Genomic DNA, 22,125 nt, shown 5'->3' with positions numbered 1-22,125 from the left:
ATTTTTCTAGGATTTTTAACATGAAGGGATGCTGTATTTTATCAAATGCTTTCTCTGCATTATTGGGATAATCATATGATTTTTATCTTTTAATCTATTGATGTGATGAATTACATTTGTTGATTTCTGTATGTTGAATCAACCTCTCATCCCTGGAATGAACCCTACTTGACCTTGGTACACTATCTTTTTGATATGTTTTTGTATTTGATTTTCCAGAATTTTATTGAGAAGTTTTCATCTATATTCATTAGAGATATTGGTCTGAAGTTGTCTTTCTTTGATGTGTCTTTGTCTGGTTTTGGAATTAGGGTGATATTGGCCTCATAAAATGTTTTTGTAAGTGTTTCCTCTTTTTTTTCTATTTCATGAAATAGTTTGAGAAGTATTGGTGTTTTTTCTTCTTTATAGGTCTTGTAGAACTCAGCTGTGTATCCATGCAGTCCTGGGTTTTTCTTGGTTAGTAGGCATCTGATGACATCCTCTATTTTCTTGCTTGAAATTGATCTGTTTAAATCTGTTTAAATTGGGTATATCATTCTGATTTAGTTTGGGCATATCATATGCTTCTGTAAATTTATGAATGCCTTTGACATTTTCTATTTTATTGGAGTACAAATTTTCAAGTAATTTCTAATTATCTTATGTATTTCTGTAACCTTAACATCAAAACAAACAAACAAACAAACAAACAAACAAAAGAACCCAATCAATAAATGGGCCAAAGATTTGAACAGACACTTCTCAAAAGAGGATATACAATCAACCAACAAACATATGAAAAAATGTTCAACATCTCTAGAAATTAGAGAAATGCAAATCAAAACTACTCTAAGATTTTATTTCACTCCAGTAAGTATGGCAACTATCAAGAATACAAACAACAATAAGTGCTGGCGAGGATGTGGGGAAAAAGGCACACTCATACATTGCTGGTGGGACTGCAAATTGATGCTGCCCATCTGGAAAGCAGTCTGGAGATTCCTTGGAAACCTGGAATGAAACCACCATTTGACCCAGCTGTCCCTCTCCTCGGTTTATACCAAAAGGACTTAAAAACAGCATACCACAGAGCACAGTCATATCAGTGTTTATAGCCACCCAATTCACAATAATTAAATTGTGGAACCAACACAGATGTCCTTGAGTAAATGAATGAATAGGGAAACTTTGACACACACACACACACACACACACACACACACACACACACTGGAATATTACTCAGTATTAAAAGAGAATAAAATCATGGTATTTTCAGGTAAATGAATGGAATTGGAGAATATAATGCTAAGTGAAACAAGACAATCCCTAAAATACCAAAGGTGAATGTTTTTTTGATATGAGGATGCTAATTCATAATGGCAATGGGGTGGGTAGCATGGAAGGGAATGGAGAAACTTTATTAAGGGCAAAGAGGAGGAGAAGGGGAAAGGAGGGGAGAAAGGGGTAGGAATGATGGTGGAATGAGTTAGACATCATTATCCTAAGTACATTATGAAGACACAAATGTTGTGAAAATACTTTGTGTACAACAAGAGACTTGAAAAATTGTGCTCTATGTGTGTAATATAAAATGAATTGCATTTTGCCATCATTTATAACAAATTAGAATAAATAAATAATTTAATAAAAATAAATAAAAACAACAAAAAAGACATGAAGACTAATGGAACAGAAGACACAGATACTTATAGCCATCTGATACTTGACAAAGGTACCAAAAAATATACTTTGGAGAAAAGACAGCTTTTTAAACAAATAGTGCTGAGAAAACTGGGTGGCTTTATGTAAAAGAATGAAACTATAATCCTATCTCCCAACCTGCATAGAACTCAAATTAAAATGGATCAAAGACTTAGGAATTAGACCAGAAACCTTGTAACTGATAGAAGATAGACAAAGTCAACACTTCATTTTATTGGTGCTGGCATTGACTTTCTTATCAAGATCCTGAGCCTAAGTCTTTGATTGACTTTGAGTTGAGTTTGGTGCAGGGTGAGAGACAGCGGTTTAATTTCATTTTGCTACATATAGATTTCCAGTTTTCCCAGCACCATTTGTTAAAGAGGCTATCTTTTCTCCAGTGAATATTTTTGGCACCTTTCTCTAGTATGTGATAACTGTATTTATGTGAGTTTGTCTCTGTGTCTTCTACTCTATACTATGGGTCTATGTGTCTGTTTTGGTGCCTATATCATGGCAATTTTCTTACTATGGCTCTGCAGTATAATTTAAGGTCAGGTATTATGATGTCTCCTGCTTCACTCTTCTTGCTAAGGATTGCGTTGGCTATTCTAGGCCTCTTATTTTTCCAAATGCATTTCATGATTGCTTTTTCTAGCTCTATGAAGACTCATTGGGATTTTAATAGGAATTTCCTTAAAACTGAATAACAGTTTTGATAGTATGGCTGTTTCACAGTGTTACTACTGCCTATTCAAGAGCATGACAGATCTTTCAAACATTTCTAGGGATCATAGAATTGGCATTGGATTTATACTCAGAAAAATATATTCTTTGTTTTTTTTTTTTGACTCTGAAACTACCTGTGTAGTTTAAATTCTCGGTCTCAATTTCCTTATTTATCTTTAAATAATTATTTTCAAAGGTCTTCTAAAATTTTTTCTTTAGTTTTTATTGTAGAGGTTTTTCACTTCTTTTGTTAAATTGATTCCAAAGTGTTTTTTTTTTTTTTGAGGCTATTGTAAATAGGTTGATTTTTACTAATTTCTTTGTGAATTCATCACTGATGTATAGGAACACATTTGATTTATGGGTGTTGATTTTATATCCTGCTACTTTGCTACTTTGCTGAATTCATTTGTTCTAGAAGTATTCTGGTGGAATTTTTTGGATCTTCTAAATAACTGTGTCATCAGCAAATAGTGATAGTTTGAAAAATTCTTTTCCTATTTGTATCCCTTTAATTTTTTTCATCTGTCTAGTTGCTCTGACTGGACTATGTTGAATAGAAGTGATGAAAGAGGACATCCTTGTCTTGTTACAATTTTTAGAGGGAATGCTTTCAATTTTTCTCCATTTAGAATGATGTTGGATTTGGTTTAGCAGATGACATCAAAAGCCTTCCAACCAAGAAAAGCCCTGGGACCAGACAGATTCTCAGAAGAGTTCTACAAGACCTTCAAAGAAGCATTAACACCAATATTCCTCATATTATTCCAGGAAAAAGAACAGGAGGGAACCCTTCCAAACTCATTCTATGAGGTTAATATCACCCTGATACCAAAACCAGACAAAGACACATCAAGGAAAGGAAACTTCAGACCAATATCCCCGATGTACATAGATGCAAAAATATTCAATAAAATTCTGGCAAATTACATACAAAAATGTATTAAAAATATAGTACACCATGACCAAGTAGGGTTCATCCCAGGGGTGCAAGATTGTTTCAACATATGTAAATCAATAAATGTAATTATTTATATCATCATATTTAAAGAGAATATTTATATGATCATCTCAATAGATGCAGAAAAAGCATTTGATAAAATACACCTTCATGTTCAAAACACTAGAAAAACTAGGGATACTAGGAACTTACCTCAACATTATGAAAGCAATCTATGCTAAATCCAAGGCCAACATCATTCTAAATGGAGATAAGATTTTTAATACATACACACATGTATATATCTTACAACTTTATATTAAAAACACAATCTGGCCATGGAGGTACGTGCCTGTAATCCCAGTGACTCAGGAGGCTAAGACAGGAAACTCTCAAGTTCAAAGGCAGCCTTGGCAATTTAGCATGACCCTATCTCAAACTAAAAAGGGCTGGAGTGTGACTCAGTGGCTAAGTTTTCCAGGGTTCAATCCTCAGTATTTCCCCCCCTCGAAAAAAAAAAGCAAACAAGTCAATTAAAAGTGGACAAAAATGTCATTCCTTTATTTATGAAGTATCAAAATTTTGCCCAAATTTTCATGTGATATTGACACTGTGTAAATATCTTGTACTTAGCTTCTGTCATTACAGCCTGCCACAAAGTCCATCCTAAATTATGTATGCTGTTTCAAAAATATGGCATAGGCAGTAGATGATCCTTTCCACATTCTTAAACAGAGGTTTAATTGCATTATGATTTAAAGATGATTCCTCAGACATTATTGTTTAGCTAAGAGCTTTCTTATTTGAGCATTATATTAACCTATGATGGTATAGAAGAGAAAGTATATTTCTGTTTATTTAAAAATAAATAAGGAAATTGAGATAGAGAATTTAAACTACACAGGAAGTATCAGAGTCAAAAAACAACATATTTTTCTGAGTATAAATCCACTGCCAATTCTATGATCCCTGATAATGCTAAGCAGAATATTGGATAAAACCAATTTATCTTGGATCACATTTGGGGGAATTTAGTTGTGTCTGTACTAAAAAGTATATACATTTATAGGTTATCCCAACAAATGTGTCAAGTATTGAGTATTAGGAAGTTTGCTAGTGCAGTGTGCTTTTTCACACATCAAGTATGCTAGCCAATATCTGCCTCTGACAAAGTTGTGATTTTCCTAATGCTAAAATATTACTATTTTTTAAAAGAATGAAATTCACTTTCCTATATTTACTGAAGAAAAGAAAATAAGAAAGAAAAGGCCTTTCCTGAACCTCACTGAAAGTTGTTAATGTCAGGAAGACTTTTTTATTTTTATTTTTAAATCATCTAGGGGTTTTCACTGCTGTTTCCTTACTTTATAGAACTTGAGTGATCAATTACTCTTAACTGACAAGTAGACTCCATTGTATTCTGGCTCTAAAGAATTATACTCTGGTTGTCTTTGTGAGATATTAAACTGCTCTAGTCTCACTCCCTGAATACTATTCTTCTTTGCCACAAATTTCTGGCTCTTTCTCAAGGTCTACCTGCCCAGAACCATTGAAGTGGAAGTTTTAGATTTTTATTATTGTTTTCTAAGCATAGTTACCTCTTTGACTACAGCCAGAAGCTTTGAAGGTAGTTGTTGATAACAACCTGCACCTGATGGGCAACTGAACACTTGACTGAATTTTCTACTTGGACTACCTCAAAAGCATTATCATACTAGTCTCTGGTTCCAGTGAAGGCAGACTTCCTGGAGTGTTCTGAACTGGAATCTCTTGGCCTACTGGGCACATAAAATCCTGCCAAATTAGACCTGTATTTCTGGACTCCTGATTTATAAAATAAATAAATAAAGAGTTGCATATTGGATATCTCTGACCTTCTTTCATATCCACTGATAGCAAAAGTTGCTTGCTTTTTTCTGATCATAGCAAGATTTCTTTGTATAAATAGAAAAGGAGTTGAGATGATAATAAGGGAATGAGACCAGTAGGCTAACTTTAAAAGCAGCTTTCATGGGAATAAATAGGGAGTTTGGCTTAGAAATCTTTTTCATGAATTATATATTTGTTTTGTCTGTTTGTTTCTCTTGATAGCCAGGTTGACCAAAATTAGAAATATGAGAATTTAATACTTGTGCTCATAGGTGAACATAATGTATTGCTATCAATTTATTTTTCCACATATTTCTAGCACATATGATTTCACTAAATATCAGCTACTAATCATATTTAACAGTGTATGTTTAGAAATCTCATTCATGTCTTCTCTAAGTAGAACACATGGTAATAAGCTAATGAGAAAATAAGTTAATGCTGCCCTAGAAATTTAACTTTGAAAAGTGAAACCAGGCTAAATCACAATACCCAACAAAATTGACATGCACATTAAAATAGGTTGGAAATCATAATCTAGAGCTTTTATTTTATATTTATATTAATATGTTACTATATTTGCTATTAATATTATTTTGTTACAATTATATAATTTGGTACCAAATTTAAATTTTTAAAGGTGTTCCATATCTGGGACAATGGGACAAAATGGTTTGAAAGACCAGTGGCTTCTAAACTTTGCTGAATATTGGAATCACCTGAGGATCTTCAAAAATTGCTAATGCCAATTCCCACCCCCCAACTTATTTAGTTAGCATGGAGTTCAAACTGAGCACTGAGATTACTAAAAGAAATGACACAGAATCTTAAGTCTTGAGTTAAATTCAATTTGCTTATCTACTGTAGTAGTGTCTTGAGAAAATTGGCTGATATCTCAAATATTTTTTCTTTTGGTAAAAAGGAGATGTTGACCATGCATTTTCTATATCACTAGTAGAAATTTTAAAAATGACTTCATTTTAGTTATACATAATTTTGACATAATTAATATGCTTAGATTTTTAAAATTTGCTTCAATTCAGTCACCTGAAAAGAATATTTGGGAATTAATATAACCAGGGAGGTAAAATATTTTTACAATAAAAATTATAGAACACTGAACAAAGAAATTGAACAATAGCTTACAAAATGGAAAGAACTACCATGTTCTTGGATAGATAACTTTCAATCCATACTGACACAAATAAATAAATGATTAAACAAATTAAAAAATAAGTGAGAAAATATGTTCTCTCATCCAGAATAATTACAAGTAAATGTTTTAAATACTCTGCCTTCAAGAAGGAAGTTCATAACTTCCCACTCATTGAGTGTGGGCTGTACAAAGTAACGCTGCCAAAGACTATGTAAAAAAGCAAATAAAGAGTAACTTTATAGTGGATAAATCTGACAAACAGTATCTCAAGCCAGATAATCAACATTAATATCAATATGATAGCTCATGTTGGTAGTATCTTCCAATATAATATGAGAATGGCATTTTACCTCTGAGCCTTCCTTCCCAAAACACATTACTCTAGTGAAAACATGAGAAAGATATCATAAAAATTCCAACTGAGAGGCATTCTACAAAATACTTGACATCTTTTCTCAAATTATCAAAGTTACTGAAAATAAGGAAAGTCTGAGCAATTGTAATATCCAAGATGAGCTTAAGAAGACATGAAAATTAAATGCATTGTACTCTGGGTGACATCTTAGAACAGAAAAAAGAACACTACGGAAAAACTGAAGAAATGTAAATAAAGAATGAAATTTACTTAATAATAATGCATTACTATTAGTAAATTAATTTTGATCAATGTATCATACTATGATAAGATGAGGAACTGGAGAATAATAATAGAAGAAACTTGGTATTGGATATATTGTAATGCTCTATACTATCATTTCAATAAGTCTATGAATCTAAACCTCTTCTAAAATAAAAAGATTATTAAGACATCAGTGCACAATATTATTAATTAGTATTTAGAGAAGTTTATCTTACATGTAATCATTTTGGGGTAGACATTTACTGACACTTTAACACATATGTCATCATCATTTCCTAGAAAGAGAAAAAGGGACCTTTATAATATTTTGAATGAAAATAAACTCTGTCAAACATATGTACTTAAAGAATTTCTTTTTGGCTTATATATGCATAATATTTTGTAGTTCAAATATTGATAGTATCTTCTATATTAATGTGCCACATTATGAAGTTCAATAGCTTTTTCAGAATTAAGGAACTAAATTAGGTATATAGTTCTCTTTTTTTTCCAAGAAAGTTTATATTTATCCATTTGAATTTTCTAAATAGCTTTATGACACTGCACTTTTTATGTAGGTTTGTTTTAATAGCATATGGGTTAACAGAGGCAAGGCATATAAAGATATCTTTAAAAACTTGAACTTTTTAAAATTTTACACTTTAAATATGTGTGTGTGTGTGTGTGTGTGTATTATAAAAGCCCAAGAAAATAAGTTCTCAGTATTATTTCCCTTACTGCATTATAATAAGAGGTATTCAAATTTTAGCTCATATTCAGAATAGGCATAGCTAGATATTTAGACCTATTTTTCTCCTGAATTATATTGAATACAGTGAACCTTCTATTTTATGTTTCTTAAGTTTCGGCATTTATTTAAATAAAAATGTTAACCAAGCCAAGTAAAATACCAGTTTGGTAAAACTGAGTTCCAACAAAAATACATGAGCCAGTTCCACACATACAAATGAAAGGGGCCTGGTAGACTCTAAGCTTTATTTTTCTCTTTATTTAACTACTACTTAAGAGGGGTAGCTGTAATACAAACCTAAAACTCTGAGATGAAGAAAATTAAGATTTTTCAACTCTGTTCTTCTAGGAACAAATACACTTAAAATACTTTATTCCATTTTAAAATTTTAAGTTGTTATATATGATAGCAGAATGCATTACAATTCATATTACACATATAGAGTACAATTTTTCATATTTCTAGTTGTACACAAAGTAAAGTCACACCATTTGGATCTTTATACATGTACTTAGGGTAATGATGTCCATCTCATTCCATTTTTAACAAGCATGAAAAATCTGATCTCCAGAGAGACCTACTTTATAAATATATTTATACATATCAAATTCATCCTTTCCCTCACTCTCTTTATGCTACCATTCTAAATATTAAGTAAGATTTATAAATTTTAAGTATATATAGATTATAATTTACTTATGGGCAAATATCTCATAAATTTGCTGAAATCTACAAACTGTACTTTTGCAATAATCAGTACCCACAATGAAAATCCCTTCTTAAATTACTATAGTCATTCTCTACATGGTACCTGTTATGTATAAGATGACCTAATCAAATGACTGACCACCAGAGATTCCCCACCTTCTTCCAAGTAAAAATTTGGCCAAAGGCTATTAGATATGGTTTCCAGGTGAGAAAAGTCACAATATCTAAGACCATGCTATCCCCCTCAGGTCATATCTCTTTCAGTTATTAATTGTTCTAATCTCTCTTTATTTCTCTAGATTCATTGCAATGTCTGAAAAGAATAAAAAAATTATAAATTCACTAAACTAACAAAATATTTTATAATTATTGATAATCAGGACTAACAAGATGTTGGAGGAACCAGTAAATATAACCAGCTCTGATGATTCATGGGGTGTGGGATTCTTCTAGGATAGATAGATATTACTAAATTTCATGTGGATATTTTTCCTTTAGCTGTTCCTTCCAAATAGTTTTAATAAGGCCCGATTTTAATGTCTTTGTTTACATGATGTTAAGATATATTCAAGGGGTTGGGGTTGTGGCTCAGCGGTAGAGCACTCGCCTAGCACCTGCGAGGCCCTGGGTTCAATCCTCAGCACCACATAAGAAATAAAATAAAATAAAGGTATTGTGTCCATCTACAACTAAAAAATAAATGTTTTTTTTAAAAGATATATTCAATGCCACTTTTCAAATTAAGGCATCTAAACAATGAAAAATCAATATTGTTGTTTAAAATTACATAGATCTGTATCATTTTGTCTTTACAAAGATATGAATTTGCCAAGTGTGAAGAGAAACAATATAATACTGAATATATTAGAAATAATGATATATAATGAAATATTTTTACTATGTTTCTTGACTAGTGCTTGCATGTCACTTACCTTTTAGGTAAGACTGTTGTCAGTCTCTTTATATCCATTTATTCTGAAATGCCAGCATACGCATGAAGCTTTCATGTAATTCTCCACTGTACTACAGGCTGAAATCATAAATTCCCTTCCAGACATCTCTTGTTGAATGTGTAATAAGCGTTTTAAATCTAATACATCCAAAATAGGAACTTATTGCATTAATTTTCGATCACTGTGAGACTAACTTAAATAGCTTAAAACATTTCTTGATTATTTCAGTTTTTGTAAGTCGGAGACCTAAGCACAGAGTTTTTGAGTTCTCTGCTTAGAATCACATATGGTTACAAGCAAAGTACTGGCTCATCTTGAGTGTGGATACATCTCCAATTTTATTCAGGCTACTGACCAAATTTAATTCTTTGTTGCTATATTACCAAGGCTCCTATTTTCTTGATATCAGCTATGGGCAATAATGAACTCTCAGGTTATCCTCATGTCTTTGTAGTATGATCTCCTTCCTCTCACCACACATCAGCTTGCTTCTTTAGGTCATTAGGAAAGCATTTATTTGACATTTCACCTTTTGAGGTTGTCAATAAAGATGTCATAAAATTCTGTAAATTCTACCTCCTAAACATAATCCAAACCTCTTTTTATCTTCTTCTTTTCATTAATTTCTTCTATAATACTTTCTCTATGCAGAGCAGAATTACTTTTTAAATTTTTAAATCAAATCATTTTACAATTCTTAGTTTTCTTTCACTGTCTTCCTACTTTGAATGAAAGTCAAATTTCTTAACTAAGTCTTATAAGGGTCTATGTAAAGATGTTATGGTTTGAAGGTGATCTCTCCAATGGCTCTACATTATGGGTTCTTCTGGGAAATGAGCAAATCATGAGTGTTCATGAATGAATTAATTTCCTTATAAGATAGGTTTCAGGGAGAATTCACCCCGTTTTTTTTTTTTTGCCCTTGTGAGAATACAGTGTTTGTTCCCTCTGGAAGAAGCAACAACAATGGAAGCAGAGAGCAGTCCTCATCAGACACCAAACCTTCTGGATATGTGATCTTGGATTTCCCTGTTTCTGTAACTATGAGTAATAATTTTCTATTGTTTATAAATTACCCAGTCTGTTGTATTTGATCACAGTGGTACAGACTAAGAAGGCCTCTCTGAAGGGATATTATTTAATAAATAACTGACTAAAGGGAGCTAGCTTGGTACCCATCATAGGGAAGAGTATACCAGCAGAGAATACAAAAATTCTGAAGCAGAGATATGCTTGACATGTTTGAGGAACTGAAAGAAACCCTGTATTACTAGTACCACCTTAGAGTGAGTAAAGGGGGTGGCTAACCACAATATCTGACTCCTCTGGGAAAAGTGACAAGAAAGTTGTTCTGTGACTAGTACCAGTGTAATTTAGCATTGATTTTCACTAACCTTAGATATTTAAGCTGCTAGTTTCATGGGTACTTTGTGGATTGTCTGAACATCTCCAATCACAGAGGTCTTTCACCTTTAGTTCCCTTGATGAATGCAGTACATTTATATTGGGTGTTACTTATAATTCCTGTCAATATTATCCATATCTTCTGTTATAATATCCTTTCCCTGTTAAGCAGAACTCTTTAAAGTGGGTATAAGAAAACTCTAGCTCTCTTTTTTTATGTAACCCACATCTGGGACAGAGGAAACATGTAACTTTAGTGTAATCATGGTGGGAATACCACCACTTTCCACCTGTAATGCCTCCTAGGCTTCCACAAACTGCTTCAGTCATACTTTTCTGTTTAGCTTTTTTAGATGTTCATCAGATCAGTCTTTGCTCATCAAGCTGCTATGAGCACTTATGAAGTTCGACTTGTATTCTGGATGAACTTCTCATTTCACTTGAGGCAAGTGAGAAACAATCCTCTCCTATTTGTGGGAACTCAGACATTCTTACACGTACTTTCAAATTCCTACTTCCTGGATGAACCATTAATCCTTGCTTACGTAAACAATGGCATTTACATTCTTTCCTATGTTATTAGTGCATAGATCACCTGGTGGCACTCTTTAGATAGTACAAATAGCATGTACACAGAATAGAGTACATATTTGAGAGAACTAACCATGATGCTACATTGCTGGGTTCAACTCCTGTCTCTGCCACTTACCAGCAGCGTAACTGTGACCAAGTTACTTAAACATTCTATGTCTGTTTCTTCATGTGTAAAATATAGAAAATAATAGCATGAATGTTGTAAGATTATTAGAAGAATTAAATTAACTATATGCATATTCTTACACATAATCCTAGGCATACCCAGCTACACACACACACACAGAGCTGGATGTGTATATATATTCATATTTATTTATGTATGTGCATGTATTTATTCTTTGTTTAAAGGATAGCAAAGTTTGTATGAAGGGAAAAGAGAAGGGTAAAAGAGACTCTAAAGGGAGAGTGGGTCTTATCAAAGGAGAGCACAACTTACTCCTTCGTTCCCAGCTTTTATTGGAGTAGGGGGGAGATTATTAGAAGGTCCTAACCAAGTATCAACTCTTGGCTCTGGATAGACAGACTATATTAGTTAATGACTTAAGGGCACTTCATAGTCATCTTGGCCTAACAAGTCCTAACTGGAACTAGTTTTATAGAGTTTATGGTCAGTGGGCTCTGCTCTTAATTATTATACATTCCCAGGTCTGGGAAATCTCTGATCTGGCTTGAATTATATTTCTCCTTCAAGGAGTCCTATCTGTGGGCTAAGCTTGGATTGCAGGGTGGTCTTAGAACTTTCCCTCCATCTCCTAAGACCCAGATCCCTCCCCACATTTGTCAGCCACACATTCACACATTTTTTTTTTAAAAACTGGATCATATGGTAGCTTTATTCTTATTTGTTCTAATTAGTTATACATGACAGTAGAATGCATTCTGACACATCATACATAAATAGTGCGTAACTTATCCTTCTAGTTATACATGATGTAGAATCACACTGGTCATCTAGTCATATAAGCATATAAGGTATTAATCTCTAATTTATTTTATTATCCTTACTACCCCCATACCCCTTCCTCTCCCTTCACTTCCCTCTGCTAATCCAAAGTACTTTTATTCTTCCCTAGTGCACTCTCACCCTTATTGTGAATTAGCATCCACATATAACAGAAAAAATTCAGCCTTTGGCTTTTTGGGATTGGCTCCTTTAGCTTAGCATGATATTTTCCAGCTCCATCCATTCACCTGAAAATGCCATAATTTCATTATTTTTTTAAGTTTTTATTTTTTAAAATTTGTTCTTGTTAGTTATACATGGCAGTAGAATGCATTTGACATATCATATATACATGGAATATAACCTCCAATTTTTGTGGTTGTACATTATGTGGACTTACACTGGTGATGTATTAATATATGAACAGAGGAAAGGTATGTCTGATTCATTTTAATGTCTTTCCCATTCCCATTCTCCCTGCCTTCCCTCTCCCCAATCCCCCCTGTCCAATCCAGTGAACATTCCCTTCTCTCCCCACCCCACCTATTGTAAGTCAGCATACACATATCAGAGAGAACATTCAGTCTCTGGTTTGAGGGGATTGGCTCATTCTACTTAGCATGATAGTCACCAGTTCCATCCATTTGTCAGAAAATACCAAAGATTCATTCTTCTTCTTTATAGCTGAGTAATATTCCATTGTGTATATGTACCACATTTCTTTATCCATTCATTCATTGGCTGAAGGGCACGTAAGTTGGTTCTATAGCTTAGCTATTGTGAACTGAGGTGCTATAAACATTATTGTGGCTGCATCACTATAGTATGCTGATTTTAAGTCCTTTAAGTATATGCCGAGTAGTGGGATAGCTGGGCCAAATGGTGGTTCCATTCCAGGTTTTCTGAGGATTCTCCAACGGCTTTCCATAGTTACTTGCACCAATATGCAGTCCCACGAGCAATCTATGATTGTACCTTTTTTTCCCACATCCTTGCCAACATTTATTGTTACTTTTATTCTTAATAATTGCCATTCTGATGGAGTGGGATAAAATCTCAGTGTACTTTTAATTTGCATTTCTCTAATTGCTAGAGATGTTGAATATTTTTTCATATATTTGTTGATCAATTATCTGTCATTTCTTTTCTTCTCCCTCCCTTCTTCCTTCCCTCCCTCCCTTTTTTTCTTTTACAGTAGAATGGATTTTGACATATTGTGCACAAATGGAGCACAATTTCTCATTCCTCTGTCTATACATGGTACAGTAGTATAATCACACACATATATAGGGAAATAATGTCTGTCTGATTCAACTGTCCTTTCATCCCCACAGCCCCACCCTTCCCCTCAGTCCCCTCTATACAAACCAAAGTTCATTCATTCTTCCCTATCCTCCACCCCACTATGGATCAACATCCACTTACCAGAGAAAACATTCCACTTTTTGTTTTTTGGGATTGGCTTATTTCACTTAGCATGATATTCTCTAGCTCCATCCATTTACCTGTAAATGCCATAATTTCATTCTTCTTTAAGCTGAGTAATATTCCATTGTATATATGTACCATATTTTCTTTATCCATTCATCTGTTGAAAGGCATCTAGGTTGGTTCCATAGTTTAGCTATTGTGAGTTGAGCTGCTAAAAACATTGATATGGCTGTGTCACTGTAGTATGCTGATTTTAAGTCCTCTGGTATAAACTGAGGAGTGGGATTTCTGGGTTAAACGGTGGTTCCATTCCTAGTTTTCTAAGGAACCTCCATGCACATATGTATTCTATTCACTAAAATAAATTATATATATGTAATTTATATAAATTTATATATATATATATATATATATACACATACATATATAATTACTTGTAACCTATTTTATTGTAAGTCTATGTATATCTTATAATCAAGACAAAAAAGTTCCATGTTAAGGTGCTGCCAGAAAAATACATAAATAAGAAAGAGATAATAAATATATTTACAAGTTAGATATGATGAAAATTCTTAAGTAAACCACATACATAGTATGTATATGTGTTACAAAAATGTCTGAAACACTACTAAATTTGATTTGTATTATGGCATTCGATGTAAAAGGCATTTCACAAAGCATTACTGCATTTTTACTCAGAATAAGATAATGCTCCATTGGGTTCTTATCTAGTGATCTTTAAGCTGGACATTGCTCCTTACCTCAGATACAAGAGCAGTAATTCCACGCATTAGCAGTGATTATCACACAACATTTGTGAATTTTTTATAAGAAACACAATTAGTATGTTGAACACAAGTCTTGTAGGGTAATTTTAAATCACATTTCTGTTTTATCTCCAATATCACTTTTAAATTTAATCAATATGAGTAATCTTTCCTGCCCCTGGATGGAAAATTGGCTAGATTTCATTGCTTTCTAGCTTCCTCTCAGGTAATAGCAACATTATGACCCCTCACATCACAGAACGTTGTTTCCAATTAAAAAATATAATATATACAATATAATCTATTAATCAATGTTTCAATGACTATTCAAATTAAGATTTTTCTCTGCCAAGGTCAAGGTCTACAGTTGCCTGACTCAACATAGAGAGAATGGTTCTTTGTCTTCTGTCTTTTTTCCTGTTGTCTAACCTTCTCCTTCCATGGCTAGCTGCTTTCTCAAAACTCTTGGGGGATCAAAATGAACATAAGTAAAATAAAATAATTTTTCCCTGGCTGATTGTGCCATATTCTTTGTATCTGACATGTGGATAAATTTTACTTTCTTATGAGAATTAGATTTGGAGGTTTCTAGAACTATGGAATTTTATTCTCCTGACTGGATGGTCACTATTCAGTGCCCAATTTCCTTGGAGATCTCTTTCACATAATCTCACACTACTGGAGACTATTGGAGTTCCTTCAATAATTCTTGTTTATTTTCTTGGTTAGGCCTTAAAATGGCTTCTGTCCAGCTCTCTTTCTTACAGTGGCTCATATGTGGTCTGTAGGGCATGGCTGCCCGCTTCCCAGTCTTGGGGCCGCCCATGTGGCTAGGATGGCTCCTGGCGATCAGCCAGGAGGTGGTGCTGTAGGCGGTGATGGAAGAGGCGGACCACCTCCAGGATAGGTCCAGGACTCTTCTGCCCTCGTGGACAGCTGGTGCCTTCCCTTATGGACTATGGGATGGGTGTACACGTGAACTTGCTCCACCCCTCTGACCTTTATTCTGATTGGCTCCTGTGCAGTATATAAGCTCTGTGTACTTCCTCATTAAATCCGAGATCCTGCTTCCACTAGTCTCCCTGGAGCATCTGATTGTCCTCTGGTGAAGGAGGGCTGGGTGTGGGCTGCCAATGGACCTTTACCTCTCTTGGCTCATCCTGGTCGGGCGTGCTTTGGTCCACTTACATATCCTTTAATACAACAAAGGTCTCTTGGAGACCAGACTAGTCTCAGAGAAGAGGCATAACATCATGGTATTTGCAGGTAAATGGATGGAGTTGGAGAATATCATGCTAAGTGAAGTAAGCCACTCCTAAAAATCCAAAGTCCAAATGTTTTCTCTGATATGTAGATGCTGATCCATAATGGTGGGTGGGGGAATGGGAAGAATGGAGGAACTTTAGATATGGTAAAGCTGAGAAAAGGGAAGAAAGGAGGCATGGGGTAGGAAAGATGGTGCAATGAAATGGACATCATTACCCTGAGTATAAGTATGAAGACTGGAATGGTGTGACTCTACTATCAGGTTCTTATCTAGTGATCTTTAAGCTGATCTTTAAGTACAATCAGAGACATGAAAAATTGTGCTCTATATGTGTACTATGAATTGAAGTGCATTCTGTTGTCATGTATAACAAATTAGAATACATAAATAAATTTTAAAAATTAATTATAAAAAAAAACAACAAAAAACTGCCCTGGCTATATACTAAGCAGATATTCATTCATTTTCATCCCTTTTCTTACACTTTAGATAAACTGAGCAAGTGTCTGACTCCAAGTTGCAATCCATCAATTTCAGGAAACTCATATAAAGCTATCTTAATGGTTTCATTGAAGTCTACTCTAAGACCACATCAGTATTCTTCTTAAGTTTTACGGCAACATTTTCTTCAGATAATGCATTTAACCATCTGTATATGCTGATGTTTTTCAAATGTCCTTGAACTACCTGAGGGACTCAAAAATCAGAGAACTGGGTTTCTAGATTTTCTTTTGTATATTTGAGAAAGGGGGCAACAGGTAAGGTCTATCTCATTTTCATTCAAAGCTATTATACTGTTACTTCAGTAAAAAATTTAGATGCTATTATATTATCACTTTAGTAAAAATTTAAACATATCTATGTATGTGTTATACATTTCTTAAGTCCCCTGATGAACTATAACCTCCTTATAAAGAGATAACTGTGTTTTATTTATTTTTTTCCTATATTCCTCATGACACACAGAATAGAATCTACACTTGGATCAACAAGGAAAGCTAGCCAAAGGCTAGGGCCTGGTATTAGGTGGGATATGGCAGGGTATAATAGTGAAGCAATTCAAAATAAGAAAAACATGAATTTAAATCCTTACTTCACCATTTGTAGTTAGTTGAGTAATCTGTACTTGTTTAGGTTAAACTTAGTAGACACTGAATTTTTTACCTGGAAAGTATAGATAACAAAGCTTCCCTCATAAAGTAAAAAATTACAAAAGTATTAGCTAGTAGCTACTTCTGTTATTAGTAGTATATTTAATAATACCCATTTATCTAGAAGAATAATAAATCTGGCCAAATACAAATAGATTAATTTTAGTTTATAAATAATTTTATAATTAAACAAATAGTTCTGCAATTATCTGCACAGATTAATCACTAAAAAGCAATTTTTATTAGTATTTTCTGAATTATAAAGCCTACTTACTTTATATTCCCTCTTTATATACATGTGACAAGGAAGAAAGGAAACAATGAAGGGAGCAGGGGAGGGAGGAAAAGAAGGAGGAAGCAGAGATAAAGGAAAGAATTACTGAAAAAAGAAGACTATTTAGAATACTACCTACTTAAGGGAAAAGGACAGTGAATGTTACATGTTAATTTCTTCTAATATGATTCATCATAGAAAATGTAATCACAATTTGAGTTGGTTTCAAATTTACTATATGGTAGGTAGTTGGCCATGGATGGTTTCCCACCATTTAATCCAAAAGCCTCTGTCTAGATAGGAACTATCTATCTTGATTACAAATAAACAACAGATATTTATTAATGAGCTGAATGATAAATTAGATTTTACAGGTGACATTAGATAAGTGGATTAACTAAAATATTATATAAACATTTGATTCTCTAATTGTATGTACAGGTTATAAGAATCTGTAAATCTTACACTTTTTAATAAATGGCACCTGAAACTTTGCTATTTTTTATATAGTCTTGTATTTAGCCACTGATTCTGGAAAGTTATGGGTCCTCTGACTGAGTAGAGAGCTAAAATACAGTAGTTTCCCTTTATTCACAGTTTGGCTTTCTGATGTTTCAGTTACCAGCAGTCAACCACAGTCTGAAAATATTAAATGGAAAATTCCAGAAATAATTCATAAGTTTTAAATTGTGCACTGTTGGGAGTAGATTCATGAAAAATCTCTTGTAGTCCCACTACATCCCACCCTGGACATGAATCATTCCTTTATCCAGCCTATCCACATTTACACATTTATCTACCCATTAGTCACTTAGTAAGCATCTTAGTTATCATCAGATTGACTGTCATAGTATTACAGGGCTTGCATTTAAGTAGATCTTATTTTATTTAATACTGGCCCCAAAGTGCAGAAGTAGTGATGTTGATGATTTTACTATAGTAAAATCATAGTTTACTTTTATAAATATCCTATTTTATTATTAGCCATTGTTGTTAACCTCTTATTGTACCTAATCTATAAATTAAACTTCATCATAGTATGTAATGCATAGGAAAAAAGCATAGTATATATCAAGTTTGGCATGAACCTTCATTAATGGGATCTACGGAGGGTCTTGAAACATATCCATTATGGCAATCACAGCAATTTGGGATTCTGATGTAGGAGGATCACAAGTTCAAGGCCACTGCGGGAAACTTAGCAAGACACTGTCTCAAAATAAAAAGGGATTAGAATATAACTTAGAGGGCCCGAGTTCAATCCCTAGCACAGAATCAGACAGACAAAAAATAAAAACAAAACAACAACAACAAAAAAATGTAATGAACAGTTTGGATGAGATGCAAAGTAAAATCATTATTTTAGATTATAAATTCAATAATATGTGTTTTTATGTGCCTACATAATATTTTTACTTTGCTTCTCTTCTAAACTGATATTACATATACATACACATCAATAAATGCTTCCTTTATAGAGTCTACTGTCAAATCCTAATTAAAGTAAACTTGAATATAGCTCTTCTATAACACATGACACAAAGTTAAACCAAGTGTCTATGGTTCTGTAGTCTGCTCTTAAGAAAATATAGAAAAGGAGCTGCAATGTGAGTCAAATACAGAACATTGCAATTGATTTACATTTCACAGGCATGGGGAGAACTGTGGGTCTAGACTGCAGCTCTTAGTCAATAGCCAGCTTTGCCTGCATTTTCATGATAGGCTCTGTCTTCACTTTTTAAAATACTAACAGGCTTCTTGTGGGTGGGATCAAATGACTGCCCCTCTCCCTTCACCTGTGAAATTTCAGAGCCTATTTGAAAAGGTCCATTGTTTCCCAGGAATGCCAGGCCTAGTCCAGGAAAGAAAGTCTTAATTTCAGCAGGAATTTGGAGCCTGCCTGAGAAGGCCAGCCAGTTACTTGGTGAAAACTGTAGCAATTCATTCAAGCTCTGAAGAGTACTATCTGAGCCTTACTTGCTTACTATCAACTCCTAAGTTTTATGACTGTGTTTTTTTCCCTTAAATCATAGGGATGTGTGCATGTGCATCTGTTTGTGCACATCGCAGAAAAAAGGAGTATGTATATGCAGCATGTATACAGGCAGACAGATGATGGAGAAAACCTCTTTCCCCAGTGAGCTGTTGCCCTGAGTATAAGACATAGGCTCCTCTGTTCTAGCTTTTGCCCCTATATTCACAGCACTTGAATGCATTCATGTGAATAAGCTCAGATGTTTAACAAGAATTTAAAGTAGGTTCCCAATAAAATATATTTGTACAAGAATACAAAACAAAGATACAGTACATGAATTCAAGACCTAGACAGAGAGCTCCTGTCTGAAGTACATTAAAAATAATTTCTAAAGCTAAATTAGGACTAGAAGCCAAAAGAAGAGAAACACCTTGATACAGAGATGCAGAGTCAAATCTTTCTGGTTAGGATCTACAGGAAAAGACTAGCAGTTATCTAAATTTCCTATTGTTTATATTCTCTGACATTTTCTACAAAATAACACAGAAATTTTCCAAGATTTTTCATTCTACTAATAATTATTTATAGATCCTTAAAATTTACCTCTGCTCCTGAAAAAATTCAAAACATCACCTAAGCATTCAAATTGACCTTACACTTTAGTGTAAAAGTAAAATAAGCAAAAATAGCACCAATAAACTTGAAAGGAAAGTATTTATCTTTATGCTTTTTTATCAGAAGAATGATGCCAATACAGCATCAGAATAGAATTTTGGAATTTTCTTTCTTTTCCCAAGGAAAAGGGAAGTAGTCCTGAATATGAACTAATTATTATGTTGAACATCTAAAGATTTGGGGAAAGCTTTATTTTCTGACTCTGACACTTACAGAGTTAATCTATAATTTAATATGGTAAACCACTATGTAATTGTTTTCCAAAAGGAATGTTGGAAAATCAGAAAACAGAGTAAAATAGGCTAGTCAACTAAAAAAAATGGCTTTTTCCCTTCTCTTTTCCTTCGTCAGATGTTTCCTGTGATCTTGGGAAAAACCTGATGTGACATTAGTCACTGGACTTGAGGGTAGATGGTGCACAAAAGGAAGCTTGTCCTTTTGGGACCTGGTTTTGAACCAGTTTCAGACGACAGAAAAATACTCTTTTGTGGCTACTAAAGTTCAGGAATGAATTCTGGCAGTCTTACCCAATTCCCTAAAGCAGAGTCCACATTACCAACATCTAATTGGCAGGCTTTGCTTGTAACTCCCACTAGGGCCAAGGTAATGAATGGATTTAGTGAAGGTGTCCTGAGTCATCTGTATAGTGGCTAGTCTGGGTACTAGCTCTTCCTTCTAACCTCCCCAGATAAGTCACTCAAGGGAAAGAAAGAGGCCTATGTGCTTTCATAACAGTGACAAGACACGGCAATTTTATTGATTTGTAGTTCCAAAGAAAGTTATTATCTTTATTTGATCTGGAGAAACAAAGGAGTCTTAGGAAAGAAAACATTCTTTTGGGTCACTTCATTCATTAATTTCCATTCCAAACACTTATTTTTGGCTTAAATATTCAGCTAACTGTGGTTGAATATAACTTCCTCCAAGTCTACTTCAGATTATTCTTTAGGCATCAAGGAAGAAATCTGAACAATTTCTACCTAGACAAGCCCATAAGGGTTTACTGTTATTACTAAGTAACTTTTATTTCTTATGTTTGGGAGGGAGAATTTGCTTGTTAAGTACATATAAGTAAGATTAAATACTTGGTGTTGATGCATTTTTATCTTGTTAATTATTTAAATAATTAATATCAAATTTGTATCTGAAAATATTACATTTGCCTTTTTAGTAAAGCTCACCAGTCTCCCAAATCCAGCAACCACAATCGAACACGACAATTTCAGTGCCAATAATATAGCTTTACTCAAGTTAAGAGTGTAGGAAAAATATTGTTAACAAAAACAAAATGACAATCATGAGAAAAATTATGGAATGATTCATTAGTGTTGAAAAAAGTACTCTCACTTTCTACCAAGAGACTTATGATAAAGTTACATTATTTATTTTCATAGCAAACATTTTTAACACAGATTCTGCTTAAACTCAAATAAGGCATTACTACGTGAAAGTCACAAGGATTATTTCTTCAGAGAATTTTCATACATTTGTTATATTCTTAAACTCTTTCCCTTTCCAGAACCAAAAATCAACATGTATGCTACACTCCGATTTTTTTAATGAATAAAAAGATACAGTGAAGTCCCAAGAACAAAATCCACATTGAAAAGTTAGGTGCTTTGAACTTTCTCATCACCTTACCAGGGTTTCCGCACGGGTAGTCTAAAAGACAACTCAGCAATGTCTGAATGAACTACAAACAATGGCTCCTTCACAAGTGGGTCTTTAATTGATTACGGCTGTGTTTATGGAAGCAGAAGAGAATTTACAAAAAATAACAGATTCCCTTCATTTGAGGGAGTTCTTTCTACTGGCATACATGATAAGGGTGGTTCCTCTACTAAACAGTCCTGTCCCTTTCCCTATATATACTCTTCTATTATCCATCTAACTGGAAAAAAATGAAAAAAAATATTACTTTATATTACTTTTTACAAGGATTATCTCCTCTTTATTTTTTAATGGATTGTATTCATACTAAGATATAGCTCATACTCAAAGAATTCAAAAAAGGTCTGGTTTCCCTTCCTCTGTTATAGAATCTTTATTAAATATTAGGGAAGGTAATTAATTAGGAAACATTAGAACTTAAATTAGTGTGGTCTCTCTGTCAATTTGCCTATAAACTAGAGATGGGAAATGTAGGAAGTCAGATGATTTGGCTAATCGGTTCAAGGAGTAATATGTAATTTTTCCATTAAATTTTACGAAAAATTAAAATATTCAAGTT

At 33.6% G+C, this 22,125-nt stretch overlaps 1 long non-coding RNA gene across 5 annotated transcripts in view; it reads right to left on the bottom strand.

Moving 5' to 3' along the window:
• LOC308655173 overlaps positions 1-22,125 on the bottom strand; it is a 256,086-nt gene that overhangs the window by 197,768 nt on the left and 36,193 nt on the right. For all 5 annotated transcript variants that reach the window (XR_014023400.1, XR_014023401.1, XR_014023402.1 and 2 more), the window contains exon 3: positions 18,334-18,454. This is a non-coding gene — a long non-coding RNA (uncharacterized lncRNA). The remainder of the gene's footprint in view (positions 1-18,333; positions 18,455-22,125) is intronic.

The sequence above is a fragment of the Spermophilus citellus genome, assembly GCF_964194105.1.
Source record: "Spermophilus citellus genome assembly, chromosome: 9".
Taxonomy (NCBI): domain Eukaryota; kingdom Metazoa; phylum Chordata; class Mammalia; order Rodentia; family Sciuridae; genus Spermophilus; species Spermophilus citellus.
Note: the sequence above shows the minus strand (reverse complement) of the source record. Positions and strands in the feature narration are given on the sequence as shown.